Source organism: Macrotis lagotis, chromosome 4, assembly GCF_037893015.1.
Source record: "Macrotis lagotis isolate mMagLag1 chromosome 4, bilby.v1.9.chrom.fasta, whole genome shotgun sequence".
In the NCBI taxonomy this organism is placed as follows: domain Eukaryota; kingdom Metazoa; phylum Chordata; class Mammalia; order Peramelemorphia; family Peramelidae; genus Macrotis; species Macrotis lagotis.
The window spans coordinates 245,783,548-245,800,293 of NC_133661.1; the positions used below are offsets into that span (position 1 = coordinate 245,783,548).

Genomic DNA, 16,746 nt, shown 5'->3' on the forward strand with positions numbered 1-16,746 from the left:
TAATCCTGAATTTTGATTTGTCTAGCCTGGCATTTCACATTATATATTTTGAATATGACTTAAATAAATAGACAGTATACAGCCTTATCATTCTCCTTTACCAAACTTAAACCAATCAGCTGTTCCAGATTCGTGATCCATGGTTCTAATTGTTGTCCTCTTAACCTGCATGTAGATTCCTCAGGAGACAAGTAAGATGGCTTGGTATTTCCATCTCTTTGAGGATTTCCCACATTTTTTTGTGATCTGCACAGTCAAAACTGTTAATGTAGTCAGTGAGGCAGAAATAGATGTTTTTTCTGGAACCCCCTTGCTTCTTAATTATGCAGGCATTTTGGTCTCTAGTTCCTCTGCCTTTCTGAAAACCAGCCTGCTTAAGGTAATTCTTGATTCACATATTACTGAAGCCTAGCTTGTAGAATCTTAAGCATAACCTTGCTCATGTGTGAAATGAACACAATTATTCAGTGATTTAGACATTTCCTGAAATTGCCTTTTTTTAGCATTGAAACTTAAATATCTTTTCCACTTCAGTTTTCCAAAATTTACTGGCACATTTAGTGTAGCATTTTTAATAGCATCATCTTTTAGGATTTTAAATAACTCAGCTGCCATTTCAACACCTCTACTAGCCTTATTATTAGCATTACTTTCCAAGGTCCATTTAACTTCATTTTCCAGGATGTCTGGCTCTAGATCAATAACTGTACTATTCTGATTATAGATGATGTTAAGCTTTCTCTTGAATATTTCTTCTGTATGTTCTTGCCGACTCAAATCTCTTCTACTTCTATTGTCTCTACCATTTTTGTCTTTTATGCCCATTTTTGCATGAAATACTCCCTTGATATTTCTGATTTTCTTTATTCTTCTATTTCTTTGCATTACCTTTTATCATTATATATTTTATTTAGTTCACTTATCATTATCTCACTTCCTTGCTGTTTTCTAGACTTCTATATTCAGTTGGATACATTTTTCCCCCTTTCTCCTTTACCTTTCACTTTCCTTCTTTTCTCAGCTTCTCATAGAACTTCATCAGACAGCCTTTTTGCTTGCTTACTCTTTATCTTTTAAAAAAGTATTAATTAATTTTTCCAATTATATTTAAAAAGATAATTTCCAGTATTCATTTTTGTAAAGTTTTCTCCCTGACACCTTCCCACTCCCTGCCCCAAGAAAGCAGGTAATTAAGTTGCTCTTTGGAATGTTTTGTGTTGCTGCTTCCTATATAGTATTGTGAACTTCTTCTGTCCATAGTTCTTTAGGCACTCTCTCTGATAGATCCAATCCTTAAATCTATTCATCACTTCCACTTCATATTCATTAGTAGTTTTATATAAATTATAGCTATTTGTCTGATGTTTTCCCTACTTTTTAAAAATTCTGAATTTTATATAATAAGAAGCTAATGATAGGAACCAGAGTGTGCTCCAGGCCTTGTTTTAACTAACTGTATAACCCTTCTCTACCTTTGACTACAAAGTAATCAGTCTGATTTTAATATTGACCATCTGGTGATATCTATATGTTGAGTTGGTTTTTCATTTGTTGAAAAAGAGTGTTTACTATGAACAGCAAATGATCTTGACAAAATTCTTTATCAGTTTCTGTCTTGCTTTATTTTATACTCCAAAGCCAAACTTGGTTGTTATTTCTATCATTTTTTGATTTCCTCTCTTAGCTATCCAACTCCCATGTTGAATGTGATATCTTCTTTTCCCTTTTTTGGTTATTTCTAGATGTAGTTAAATCTTCATAAAATTGATCAACTTTGGCTTCTTTAGTATCAATTATTGAAGCAAGCCTTGTATTGCTGTGATGTTGAGTTGTTTGCCTTGTATTCAAACATATCATTCGGACCTCTTTGAGATGACAGTACTGATTTTCTCACTTTTGCTTGACTCTGAGAGTTACTCCATTTCTTCTAAGGAATTTTTTTTTAGGTTTTTTAAAAGGGCAATGGCGTTAGGTGGCTTGCCCAAGGCCACACAGCTAGGTAATTATTAAGTGCCTGAGGCCGTATTTGAACTCAGGTACTCCTGACTCCAGGGCCGGTGTTCTATCCACTGTGCCACCTAGCCGCCCCTTCTAAGGAACTCTTGCCCACAGTAATATGTATAATGAATACCTGAATTAAATTTACCCATTTACATCCATTTAAGTTTATTAACGTTTAATCTTTCTATCTCCTATATGATCACAATCAGCTTACCTTGGTTCATAGATCTTATATACTTGGCACACAGTAGGCACTTAAGAAATGTGTATTAGTTGATTTATGTATTTAGAGATTTGACAAACCAGACAAGCCTCTAATGAAGGTATAACTCTACCCTTAGATTTGGCTAGACAAGATACAATTGTAGAAAAACTACCTTCCTGTTTTACAGAAATCTCTTGTGGTGTGAAAGAGAAAATGTCAGAAACCAAATTTAATAGAATAAAGTTTTAATAATTGTCTTAAGTCTCAATTGCCCAAGCTATGATATTCAGGGCAAAAAGAGAAACATGGTAAATCAGCTATTTTTTTTAAACTACATAATGTATTTTGCCAACATTATTTATTTGTGATAACTGTGATTAATTTATACCTTTCTATTAACAAAACTGAAATGGAGATATTATCTTAACCAAGTTTTAATTTATCCACAGTACTTTTAGTTCTTGTTGGATAACTGTAATTATACTCTACGATGTTTTATCTTTATGGGGTTGTTTTCTTCTTTAAGAGCGAGCTCTTTCAACAAAGAAATTTAAAACAAAAGTTTGGTATCAGAAATAGTAAGAAACAGTTTCAGCTACTTCACTGTCATTGTGGTATTAATCACTTAATTTTATCTGTTTGTTCCCCCTTCTGCTACGATGGTTAACAATACTTAACACTATACAATAACTACATTCATATCAGATCAATGGAACTGCAACTGCAACTTAAAGTTCATGAACTCTTTTTTGTCACCAATCTTTTTAGAAATAAAGATGTGAATAAAAAGAGACCACGAAGTTTGTTAGAAAAACTACGTTGGGTGACCCTGGGCTACCATTACAACTGGGACAATAAGGTATTCAAAGAAATTTTTTTCCCCCAATCTTTTCTCATTTCATGCTTCTCTGGTGTAAGTGATTGAATCTCCTTAGTATACCTGACTTATCAGATTTTATAGTGGACCTTTTTTATTTATTACCTCTTAATATCTCAAAGTTCTTCAAGGAGAAGTAAATTAGTATATCAGGAGAAAGTCGTTATCCTTTACTTATAACTTGTCTTTTTCAGAAGTTTTCAGAGCTTCTTCTGCTATGTCTATTTCTTGGATTTTACTTCTCTACTTTTTCAAGAGCAGTATTTTAATAATTAAGTGCCTACTATATACAATTAGATTTTTAAAAAAATACTTCTTGGCCTCAGGGAGTCTCTCATCTAATAGGAAAAATAAAACATGTACACAGATAATTGTGATATGAGTTGGAATATAATAAGGATTAAAAATGTTCTGGACAAAATGATATAAGAAATTTGAGATACAAAAGACCATTTTTTAGTTATGAATAAAATCAAAGAAAACTTCATGAAGGGCTTAGATTTGTGCATGGTATTGAAAGAAGAGAATTCTCAATAGACAGATCTGGAGAAATTGCATTTCATGCATGGGGATAGCTGCATGAATTCATAGAGGTAGGAAAGGGGAAGATTAAGAATGGGAAATAACTGGTAATACAGTTCAACAAGAATATAGAGTACATGAAAGAGGATACAGTTTAACTTTTAGTGCCAGAACGTATTATATTGAAAAATTCATGTTTTCTGCAAGTTTTATTTGTTATTGAGTTGTTTGGGATTCATTTATAGGGTAGTTAGGAAGAAACGAACATGAACTCCATCTATAATTGATCTCTTGTGAAATTTGTATTTTGGCCCAAATTTAGCACAAAGTATCCAGCACTGGCACAAGAGGGAAAAAAATTTTATTGTCTAAATAGTTAAAGATAGCTTAGAGAGATAGGTTGGAATTGGTTGGTGGATGATGGTCCTAAAATACCATGTTAAGAAGTTTGTATTTGATTTTGTGGAGGGGAATCACTGAAAGTTGTTAATCAGTTAGATCCTTGGTCCTTTTGGCTGCTAGATGAAGGATGACTAAAAGAGAAACCAATGATGACTCTACTACATTACTGGTGAGAGATGATAAGAATTTGAATGAAAATGTTAATATAGTTGAAGAAAAGGAAATATAGGCATGAAATATAGAATTGATAGGATTTGGTAACTGATTAGATGTGGGAGCAAAGAACAGGGTACAGTCAAAGGCAACTGAGATATCAATCCTGAGGAACTGGGGAAAAGATGGTAATACTAACAGAAATAGGGAATATGGGAGGCAAGGTGGGTTTAGGTGGGAAATTATGAGTTCAGTTTTAAATATGTTGAGTTTGAAGTATCAATAGAATGTCCAAAAATAAATTCCAAAAAGTAACTGGAAATATGGCACAAGAGAAATTTGAGCTTTATGTGTAGTTTTAGGGGTCATCTGAATAGAAAATGATAGTTGAACCTACACAACTGAATAAGATTACAAGGGATGGCATATAGCAGGAGCAATAAGGAAGAACCTTTTGACATACATTTACTTTAAGAGTTTAGAAAAGGAAGAGAAACCAATAAAAAGGAATTATTAGAAATTGAGAAAAGTAGGACTAGACTAGCAAGAGGTCATATAGACAGATTTATTCTCAGTAAAGTAGGAGTTAAGACCATTTTTGAAGGATGTTGGACTTTGAGGAAAGCGGATGAGAACAGTGAGTATTGGATTGTCATCATTGTTATTTAGTATTCATTGAGCATTTGCAATTTGTATTTTTAATGGCTATACCATCTACCATGAGACTGTGCAGTTGAAGGCTGTGCCAAGACTCGAGAACTGGCCTTGAGCCTTCTGGGCACCTGCCTTCCAATAGACCTTTGCTATCCACAGATAACCTCTCTGGCCTCATTCTCATCTATCTGTTGGCACTCACTGAGACTTGATTATCTCCAGATGGCAGTGCATCCCTAGACATCCTTTTCAGTGCTTGCTAGACTGTTTCACACCCCTTCACCCACTGTTCTCCATGGGTTAGATTAATTTAGAATATTCTCAAGTTTGAAAAAAGTTAAAATACTCCTTGCTTCCTATTACCCCTTTTGTACTGTCCTATTGCTGTCGATCAGAAATCTCTTCTCCTTTTAGAATCACACAATCTTAATTTATCCCACAGTCCAAATCCTAGTGACCATTATATCCAGTCCCCAGGACATTTCCCTCCTTTCTTAAGGAATTCACTGCTTCACTTACAGTCTCCCTCTCCACCTCTAACTCCTGTTCTTATACAAGGGAACTTCCAACTTATATATGTTTATGTATCCTCAAATGCCCCAATTTCCCAGTTACTTAATCTATTCAATTCCTGTGACCTATTCCTCAACTCTACGCACAAGAATGATCATACATACCCTTGATCTAGCTATCACCCACAAGTATTGTACTTTATGTTAAGAATTCTGAAATTCAGGGGCGGCTAGGTGGTGTAGTGGATAGAGCCACCGCCTTGGGGTCAAGAGTACCTGGGTTCAAATCCGGTCTCGGACACTTAATAATTGCCTAGCTGTGTGGCCTTAGGCAAGCCACTTAACCCCCATTTGCCTTGCAAAAAACCTAAAAAAAAACAAAAACAAACAAAAAAAAAGAATTCTGAAATTCTTTTATCCTATCACTTTTCATCTCTCCCTATCCCTTGCTTCTTCTAAACCTATTCTTCCTCACCATAACTTTCAGTTCATCCATTCCCTATTACTTTCCCAGACCATTACTTCTTCTTTGACTAGTTTTGACCTTTCTATAAATACTATCATCTATTCTTGAATCATTTAGTACCTTGTCATACCTTGCTAAACCTCAACTGTCTTCCTTTTGATTCTACTCAAGCTGCTGAATAGACCTGAAAGAAATCATAAAACCACTGTAACTGAGCCCACTTATAAATTCATGTTATCTAACCTCAGCTGGGCAAGGCAATCTTTCTATTTTCCCTAATTAATTTTCCATTCTGTTCTTCATAACAGCTGTTCCAAACCTTTCCTTTTCTTCTCAAGCCTCTCATTCTCACCCCCCATAACCCATTGTCTCATCTTAGGATCTTATATGCCAACAAAAAATCGAGAATATTTGACTTTTGCCCTTCTCATATCAAATTCCTCTGACATCATCCTCCACTGTTCCCTCGCACCAGTCACTGATGAAAAAGCAGCCTTTCTCCTTGCTAAGATCAATACTACTCCACATAGTCTTGATTTCACCCCTTCCCATCTTCAGCATATTGCCTCCACTATAGTTCCCATCTTTCCAATTTTCAATTTCTCCCTATGTATTGATTTCTTTCCTCCCCAATCATCTGCAAATTTGTCCAAGTCTCCCCATCTTAAGAAATAAATCATCTTCCATGGACTCAGTCATTCACTGTATGTGCATGACTCCCAGATCTGTATATACAGCCCTAGTCTCTCTCTTGAGCTACAGTCTTGCATCATCAATTACTGATTGGATATTTCAAACTGTATGTCCCATAGGCAACTCAAACTCACCTTGTCCAAAAGAGAATTAATTATTTTTCCCTCTTTTTTTACATGCTGAACATATTTCCATATTAGCCATGTTGCAAAACAAGACACAAACAAAATAAAAAGTAAAAAGGTATACTTCAATCTGCATTCAGAGTTTATCTGTTATCTCTCAGGAGGTGGGTAGCATTATACAATATGGATCCTTTGGAATTGTCTTGGGACATTTATTGTCTTGATAATGACTGATTAGAATAGCCAAATCTTTCACAGTTGGTTACTCTTATGATATCGCTATTACAATGCACAATGTTCTCCTGTTTATGCTCACTTCACTTTGCATAAATTCATATAAATGTTCTCAGTTTTCTCTGAACTCACTCTAGTACAATAGTATTCTTTAAGTCCTATGCAACTTGTTCATCCATTCCCCAATTAAAGGGAATCCCCTCAATTTCCAACACTTTCTGTCATCTGAAAAAGAGCTACTTTATTATTTTTTGTACATGTAAGTCCTTTCCCTTTGATCTCTTTGGGATACAGACCTAGTAGTGGTATTGCTGAGTCAATGGGGAAGGTTGCCTCTTCATTTTTTTGACCATTTATCAACTGGAAAATGGTGTATTTTGTATATTTGAATCAGTTCCCTATTTATTTAAGAAGTAAGGCCTTTATCAGAGAAACCTGCTGGAAAAAAAAATTTCCAACTTTACTGTTTTCCTCTCAAATTTTGACTGCATGAGTTTTTTTTGGTGCAAAAGGTTTTTTTTTTTATATTGTGTAATCAGAATTATCCATTTTTGTATCCTGTGATGTTCTTTATTTCTTGTTTGTTCATAAACTTTTCCCTTTTCCATAGATCTAATCAGTACTTTTTTTTAATACTCCTCTAATTTACTTATGCTATTAATCTTTATTCTTTTGACTTTATCTTGATAATCTTTCTCTTTTTACCTACACCATTTGCTCTCAAAGAGAGTACTATCCTCCCAGATACTTAGAATCCTCAGTCCCTTATATTCCCCCCCACATGGCCATTCTATTGGCAGTCTTGTCATATTGAACAGCACAGCATCTCTTGGCCAAGTCCCCTTCTGTGCACTCAAAAAACCTCTACCCTGGTGCAGATCTGTATAATCACATGTCTGAACAAGGGCAGGAAGGAACCTTCTCCAGATTTAGATTTCTCCCCATTCTTCACCATCCTCTACACTATAGCTCAAATAGGAAATATTCTAAGAACAGAGTAAAGGAAGAGGATTATAGAGTATAGCTACAGACCCTTTTTTTGGGGGGGGGGGGCACTCTTTTTTTCCACCAACTAGTATTTCTGTGAAACTCATTAGTCTCAGATTGTTTTAGTTAATCCAGATTCTTTTTCTACATTCATCAAATGCTCTGTGGTGTACCAGGCACCATTTAGAAAATATCAAACATGCAGCCCTTCTTCGCAGAGATTTTAACTACTTAGAAGATACAACATAGTTGGAAGAGGAACCTCATAATTTTCTTTTTAGTTGAAGATCAAAGTTCTGGAAATTTGCATTCATTAAGCAATAAGAAAAGGAATTAACAAGAGACTATGGAGTGGACAGAAGAATGAAAAGAATAAGACAGCACAATGGTAAAAGTTCAGATTGGGTTAGAAGAACCAAACTGATGAGAGTTATTCTAGCAGAGGTATCATATACAGCAGTGCCTGCACCAATGAGGAGCTTATTAAAGGATTGTAATCTTCTAAATCCCTATGTGGTCTCACCTGATTCAACATCTTTTAAAAAGGACCAAGGAGGAAAAAGTTGATTTTTCTTAGGCAAGAATTTTTCTTCAAATATTATGAGTAAGGAGAGAAAGGCTTGACTGAAATGTTTCCCTGTTGAAACATCTTAAATCAGAGACTAAACAAAACAACTTTTTCCATTCATTCTCTCTCCTGGGAAAAAGGGCAAAATCTAGTTTAATGGAAAGAGTGATGGTTGTGGAGTAAAAAGTGCTATATTCAAATCCTGTCTCTGCTACTTATTATTATCAGAGTAACCTTGGACTAATCATCTCACCAACCCAAACTTCAGCTTATTCATCCTTTAAAAATGATAATAATAGAATAATAATCATATTTTTTATCTCACAGGATAAGGATCAAATGGCAATGCCTTATGCTGCTATGTAAATGACAGTCATTACTAGATCAAGTTTGACAAATTATAGAACAGTTTAGAAAAGCATCTTCTTGAGCTACCAGTAAATTTAAAAGAAAAGATAAAAAAATCATTAAAGTTTTTTTACCCTCCTTTGAGAACCATGTGCCATTATCTTGTTATTGGCCTAAATAAATACATTCAGGCCAGGGCTGTTAACTAAGCTGACAGCAGCCTGGTAATAGATACTTGGGAGTGGTAAAAAATCTGAGATAAAAACAGGCTTCCTCATCATATTTGGAATTGGCTAGGAAAGAGTGGTGACAGGGAAGGAGTACCTGACCAAGACAACAATCTCTCAGGAACCTATCGACATATTGCAGAGCAAACTATATTTGATGAAATTTTCATTAAAACTACAGCATTGGCAGATTCCTGAATTGTCAAGTCACAAAGATCGTACGCTAAGAGAGGACGTGATGGAAACCTAGATTTTAAGAAAAAAGGATATGAGGAATAGTTTGTTGCTGGAAGTGGTGTCTTGCTTAGTGGTATCAATTCAAGGGAAAAAAAAATACTTAAAGGTATCTTCCCCTGTAATAATAATCCAGTAACCAGAATGCAGTAGACTTTGAGCTGTTGCTTGTAAGCTTGCTGCCCAGTCAAATATTTTTCTGCAGTTTCACATCTTTTATCACAGGCTGAGGAACCAAAAACTAAAAAAATTATGGTTTTTATTGAGAGACAGGGTAAACAACTTGATATTTTACATTTGAATTATTTTGTTGTGTTTTTTTAACAAGTTATGTTATTACATTATGTAATTCTCACAACTTTGTGAGGTTAGATATGTCAAGTAATATTCTCACTTAATATATAGTTGAGTTACTTATATACATGGGGGTTATTTTCAAAGTACTTTCTTCTTAGCCGTCTGTTGAACCATTTTGACATGCAAAAATATTATTACTAGCATAGATTGCTTTACAATGCTAACTGATCAAATGCAACAATTTACCTTTTTTTTTTTCTTTTTTTTTCCCTTCCTTCTATTTCTATTAAAGACATATTCAGCTGATCACCACACACCCTTTCCCCCCAGACTTGGCTTACCTCTCAAAACAAGTGGCTGCTGCATGTGGATTTCAGGACTTCCAAGCTGAGGCTGGAATCCTCAATTACTATCGATTAGATTCCACACTTGGGATCCATGTTGACAGATCAGAACTAGATCACACCAAGCCTCTCCTATCCTTTAGGTAATCATTTTGAAGGAGGAAGTTTGTGATTATTTTTTGTCTCAAACATATTTAAGCTAAGCATCAAGGTTGTTAAAAAGTATTTAATGTTTAATTTATAACATCTGGAGTTCCAGGTTTAAGTGAAATGAATTTCTCTCAGGCTTTGTGGGAGGGATGACCACTGAACAGTTAGTAAATTCTCTAAAAACTGCATTAGGACTGATTCTTGTGCCTGAGATATAATTACAGGGTTCTCTGGAAAGTAACAGGCTGCTGCTATCTTAGTGTCCCTAAAAATTAGGTTTAATTTGTGTAAAGCAGTTATTTTTCCACTTACTATGATAAGTAAAATGATATTGGTGTGGCCTTTTCTTTAGCTTATGGAGACTGCACCCTCTCTGTGAAGAATGTCATCATCCATAGCCAGTCTTTCTGAACTTAAACAGACCAGTCCTCAGACAACAGAGATTTGTCCAGATAGTTCATTATGTATAAATGCTGAAATAGAACTTAAAATATAAATGCTTGGATCTTAAACCTCATTAATTATGCTGAAAATGAAAAAAACAAAAATAATAAAATATTTGAATGATCTGTATTAAAATACTTAAACACCAAAAAAACAGCAAATAAAATAATAATTCAGTCATTTTTAAATTTATAATTTAATAATTTTTCAATGTGTTGATTTTTATTGTGATATTGATAGAATTTGGTGCATTCCAAGGTTATCAAAAATGCTGACCTAGATCAGTTTATGGCCTATATTGTATCCCAAGTTTTGATTTCCCCTATTAAGAGGCTTTAAGCCAGTAAGACAGGATGTTGACTAAGTTTGTGGAGTTGGAGCAAAAAAAAGTGCTGAATTTAAATTAGGGAATGATCTTTATTGAGGTAAATTGCAGTTGCATAGCTAATTAGAAATAGCTTTGCCACCTATAGCCAGAATTCATTATTGCTTTTACTATACTTTTTTATAGCTTTGGACAGTCTGCCATCTTTCTTCTGGGCGGCCTCAAAAGAGATGAAGTCCCTACAGCCATGTTTATGCATAGTGGTGACATCATGGTAATGTCCAGGATTCAGCCGTCTGTTGAACCATGCTGTCCCACGAGTCCTCCCAAATTTTGATGGGACAAGCCTGCCTCGTTGCCTGGAGATATCACTCCCAGATAACCTACCTACAGGTTCAGTTGTAGAACCCTGTTCTGTGGAGGACTGGCAAGTGTGTGCCAACTATCTGCAGACAGCTCGGGTTAACATGACTGTACGGCAAGTGCTGGCCACTGGCCAAGATTGGAAGGACAAAGAAATTGAGACCACAAGTGAAAAATTCTTGCCACTTTGATGATAAAAAGTAATGAAGCAAAGCGACCCAGGATGAACCCTAACAGTTGAGATTTGGTCAACTCAAACACTCGCATCCTATAATCAACTGTCACAATTTGAGCTGTGTGAACCTTTCACTAGAAAAAAAAACAAGAAACAGAGACCAATTTAGAAAAGATTACACAAGGACTTTGAAAAAACTTTATGAAGAGCTCACTTGTTCTTAATCCATAAGATTTACACAATACACATTTTTTACAAACTCATAAACTCAGTCTCAACCTGACTTTCCACAGTTATCCATGGAGATAGAAAGCATTCAGAAAAACAGGTTTTCCTTCATGGCTGGTTCTCTTCGATTATTGCTGCTGCTGATAACATAGATAAACTTTTATTTTGGAACTTTTATATGCCACAGACTTAAATGAATATTGATTGTTGGAGAGTGATTCACCCACTCTATCTGGGAATCCCTGAAAGTAATCTGACCCTGTACCATGCTTCATCCCAGATTATGCCTTGATATTCCCTTCCATCTCTGCACTCCTGTTCTGGGTTTTCAAAGGAAAATAAACACTCACACACACACCAAACCATGAAAATGTAAATCGTATTCCCCCCAAAAAGAAATTAATCAGTAGCTGTATTCTTTAACCCAAGAGGTAAAAAATATTTAATCCAAGTAAGATTTTTTTCAAAACAAATTTTTTTTAGAACTCCCAACTCTTCTTTATTAGTCTATTAAATGCAGTTTTAATTGTTGTAATGAAATTCAAAGTCCAAGGGGGTATTCTGTCACTGTTTTCTCCATTAATAAACTGTTTTAAATTAAAGATTACTATCTTGAAGAGTGTGTGTCTGGGAAATTTTTTTTCTTTATAGCTATTTTTTGTGTTCATGCTACTAGAGCCCTCTGGCTGCTTTATGGCAACACCTTCTTGCCTTATTGCTAATACATTGAGTTCTCTTTGTGACTCTCTCATATGGGAGGGAATATCACTTGATATCCTGCAGTGACTAGATTCTTGTCTGTTAAGACACAGCTTGGGAAATGCTCAAGGCACTGGCTTTTATCTTTACTCCCACATATGCAACTCACTATGACCTCAGTCAAATTACTTCATCTCTGTGCCTGCCTTCTTTCATTTATGAAAAGTGAATATTTGCTACCATTGTTGTAAGGGCATGGTAATAGGAAAATTTTGTTGGGGAGTTTTTTCCTGTTGTAGTAATGGCTTTTGGTGTATTCCAAGAGTTATCAAAAAAAAATGTTATCGGCCAGCTTATGGTCCATGTGCTAAATTTGGGCAACACCTAATAAAAGACTTTAAGCCAGTAGGGCAGTTTGTAGACATAGTTTGTGGAGTTGTTGGGGGTGCTAAATTTAAATTAGGAAATGATTCAAATGAAGGGAAATTACAATGGCATAATTATTACTAATCCTTAATAGAATTGTAGTCATATTTTTGATATAGCAAGGGAGATATCCCAACCTATTTATTTGTGCAAAAGACTATCAAACATCTGGTATTTGAAATATATTATTTGCATTTAAGATTCACTTAAGAGGGGCAGCTAGGTGGCGTAGTGGATAAAGCACTGGCCCTGGAGTCAGGAGTACCTGGGTTCAAATCCAGTCTCAGACACTTAATAATTACCTAGCTGTGTGGCCTTGGGCAAGCCACTTAACCCCATTTGCCTTGCAAAAAAAAAAATCCTAAAAACAAAAGATTCACTTAAGTTACTAATGTCAAATGATGCTTTCCTGATTTCTAAGAAATAATTGAGGAATAGGCAGCTAGGTGACGAAGTGGATAGCACCGATCCTGAAGTTAGGGGGGCCTGAGTTCAAATTTGGCCTCGGTCACTTATTACCTAGCTGTGTGACCTTGGGCAAGTCACTTAATCCCACTGCCTTGTAAAAAGAAAAAAAAAGAATAATTGAGGAATAACAGCATAATCAATTTTTGGAAGTATGAATAAGGAAGTTGTGATATCAGAAGAGAAAAAAATGTAGTGGATGATTTTTGACAATTGACATCAAAACCCCCAGGAATTTAGACTTACTTTTTTTCTCACTCTAATAAGTATTTTCCCTTTTTTGGATATGTATAGCTATACAACTACAGATGAGACTTAGCTCTAATATGGAATAAGTTATCTGCAGGGTTTGCAAAGTGTGATAACATTCAATTCTTCTAACAGTACAAATCTCGCAGGGTTGTTGTGAGGATCTGGAATCTAGACTTAAACCTTAAACGAAGGAGAAAGTTTAGTTTTTCCTTTTCATGGAGGACCTGGTTGTATCATAGGAAAGTTATAATTCTATTAGAGGAAGGTCCTGAAACATGTCAACTCATCCAGGATTTGTGTGGTATCTGGAGGGACAATATACATTGAAGTCTCTAACAGGCATATATTATGATTCACCATATTCAACACAGACAAGTTACCTACCTCTGGAGTTCCCTGAATCCATCTCTTGCCAGAAAGGTTCACTGCCAAGAGGAATTCATTCATTACTCTATACTAATAACCTCAACAGATTGTCTTGCTTGTCCTCCATTTCTATCCTCTTAGTCACACAACAAGGTAACTTTCCTTATAAGATTTCTGGGAATTGGATGAGAAGATGGATTACCAAACTGGATAGAGGCTCAGCAAAATGACTTACCACTCAGTAATTTCTCATTTTCTCTATTCCTTTTGCAATAAGATAAGAGCTGTCCTCATCCTCTTTCTTCCACTTAATCTTAAAAAAAAAAACCCTGTTTATTAGAGTAAGAAAAAATAAAAGTCTAAAACCCTGGATGGACTTGGCTGAGACAAATTAGAATGGTAATGAGGCAGAAAAGGAGCCCTAGAGATGCTTATTGATTTTAATATGATGGAATTGGTGGCATGGGGACTGAAAGAGAATGTGATACTGCATTGCTTTCTTTTACAAAGGTTATAATGGGGAAAAAAAAACCATGAAATCATAGTGTCTAGATCCTGATTTTGGGATGGAATTGTATTTGGTTCAGTTAACTCAATCCAATAAACATTTGTTATGCACATTCTATATGTTAGGCCCTAGAGATACAAAGATTTTTTTTTTATATATACCCACACAACTATAAATATATATGTTGAAGTTTTTTCCTTACATCAAATTATTAAGCATTATGTTCAAGGGACCAGAGATGGAAAACTATTCCTATTTACAGGGAACTTATATTCTACTTGAGAAATGGAAGGTATTGACAAAAAACCAACAGTTCTGAGGTGGGAGAGATCCTTTAACAAGATCAGGAAGCATTTTGAAGGAAGGCAAGAATTTGAAGAAGGAGGAGCAGTCCATTTTAGTCATGAGGGCACCCTGTATAAAGGCACACAGAAGATGGAATGCTAAACATGAACTTGGTAGATATGATGTACAATATATTATAATGATATGATATACAGTATATTACATTGATATGATATACAATGTATTTTTTTTGTTTTATTTTTAGGCTTTTTGCAAGGCAAATGGAGTTAGGTGGCTTGCCCAAATCCACACAGCTAGGTAATTGTTAAATGTCTGAGACCAGATTTGAACCCAGGTACCCCTGACTCCAGGGCCGGTGCTTTATCCACTATACCTCCTAGCCGCCCCTGATATACAATGTATTGCCTTATATAACAAACTTGTTCAACAGTGGGTGCTGAAGTGAATGAAGGATAATTATATAAAGTCTGATAGGTTTCAGACAAAGATATTTAGAGGCTATGGTGAAAAATTTGGGGAGGCATTGGGAAGCCCCTGAAGCAGGTGATTTCATGATCCACCCTACTTGTGTCTTAGATAATTTTGGCCCCTGTGGCACTGGGAATAAGAGAGGCAAGAGATTGAAAATAGGGATGCCAATTAGGAGACTATTATAATTGTCTGGGCAAGAAAATTGATACAAAACCCCAACAGACATTCCTCAACAGATAAGTGGTCAAAGTACATAAAATTCTCAAAAGAATTACAAACTGGGGTGGCTAAGTGGCGTGGATAAAGCACCGGCCCTGGAGTCAGGGGTACCTGGGTTCAAATCTGGTCTCAGACATTTAATAATTACCTAGCTGTGTGGCCTTGGAGCAAGCCACTTAACCCCATTTACCTTGCAAAAAAAAAAAAACTAAAAAAAATTACAAATTAATCATATAAAAATTAGCCAAACTGCTAATAAAAGATATACAAATTAAAACAACTTTAAGGTTTGATACTTAATGTCATGCAAATTGGCAAAGATGACAATAGATGGATATTAAAAGGGTTGTGAGAAGAGAGCCACACTGGTAGAGGAGTTTCACTAAGAAAAGTAACTAAACTATCCATATTGCTTGATACAATAATTCCATAAGGAAGTTTTAAAAAATCCAGTATATGCAAAAACTGCAATTTCTATAATAGCAATCAGAAGCAAAATCAATACCTTATTAATTGATAACTAAAAAAACTATTATAATATGTGTTTCATGGAATATTGTATTACTGTGAAGTTCAGAAAAACATGGAAAGATTTGTATGAATTTGTATTAATAGGTAGAACCAAAATAATCATGAATAGAACAATGAAAAGGAAAAAAATCACTTAAAGGAAGTCAAAAGCTTGGCAACCAAAAAAAAAATCTTTGAAAGCCTTGAAGAAAAGATCATGAAGCATAATTTTTATATGTTTATAAAATCTGTTTTTCTCTCTAGTTTTCTAAGCCAAGCTGATTTATGTGAGAATGAATAAGAATGAAGTTCTAGGAATGTGAGAGGACTAATGGAAGGGGGTAAGGGGGAGGAAGGGCATTTATGAAAACATCCAATATGTGCCAGTACTTTACAAATTTCATGAGATCCTCATTAGATCCTCACAACAACCCTGGGAGCTTAGTACTGTTAGAAGAATTGAATGTATTAAGAATATTTATAAGGAAATGTCTTACTCCTTAAATAATTATATTTAAAAAGTTGGGTAATTGAATATACAAATTTAAGTATTTCTTATTTTCTGAATGTTTCATGATGTGTTTAGCCTAACCCAACTTAATGTAAATAGTTTAATATTTAATAAGACTTCATTGATTCAGAGTAAATGGGGCTCTTCTAGGTTTGCAAAGTGTGATAAGATTCCCAAATGTGCAGTTTTATTACTTGAGGGAGAAGATCATTTTATTATTTCAAATTGTTAGATAGTGAATGGAATGCATTTTCATTCCAGTGGAATGATACCTTGAGAAAGTGATTGTGCTCAGGATCTGAGGGTGTTTTGGCTGAAACTCCCAGGATCACTGAGTACAATCTTGTAAACCCTTGGATCTGGGCCACTTTTGTGTGAGCATTATAAAGGTCTCACTTGAGAAAGTGGCTTTGGCAGTCCATCCCTTCATAGAGGACACTTTGCTGAGGGGACTTTCCCAATTGAGACCCCTGGAGGCT

General features: G+C 35.2%; 1 pseudogene; it reads left to right on the forward strand.

Moving 5' to 3' along the window:
- The first annotated feature begins 1,982 nt into the window (after nt 1–1,982).
- LOC141522297 (nucleic acid dioxygenase ALKBH1-like) lies at nt 1,983–11,870 on the forward strand (annotated as a pseudogene).
- Nucleotides 11,871–16,746: the final 4,876 nt, after the last annotated feature.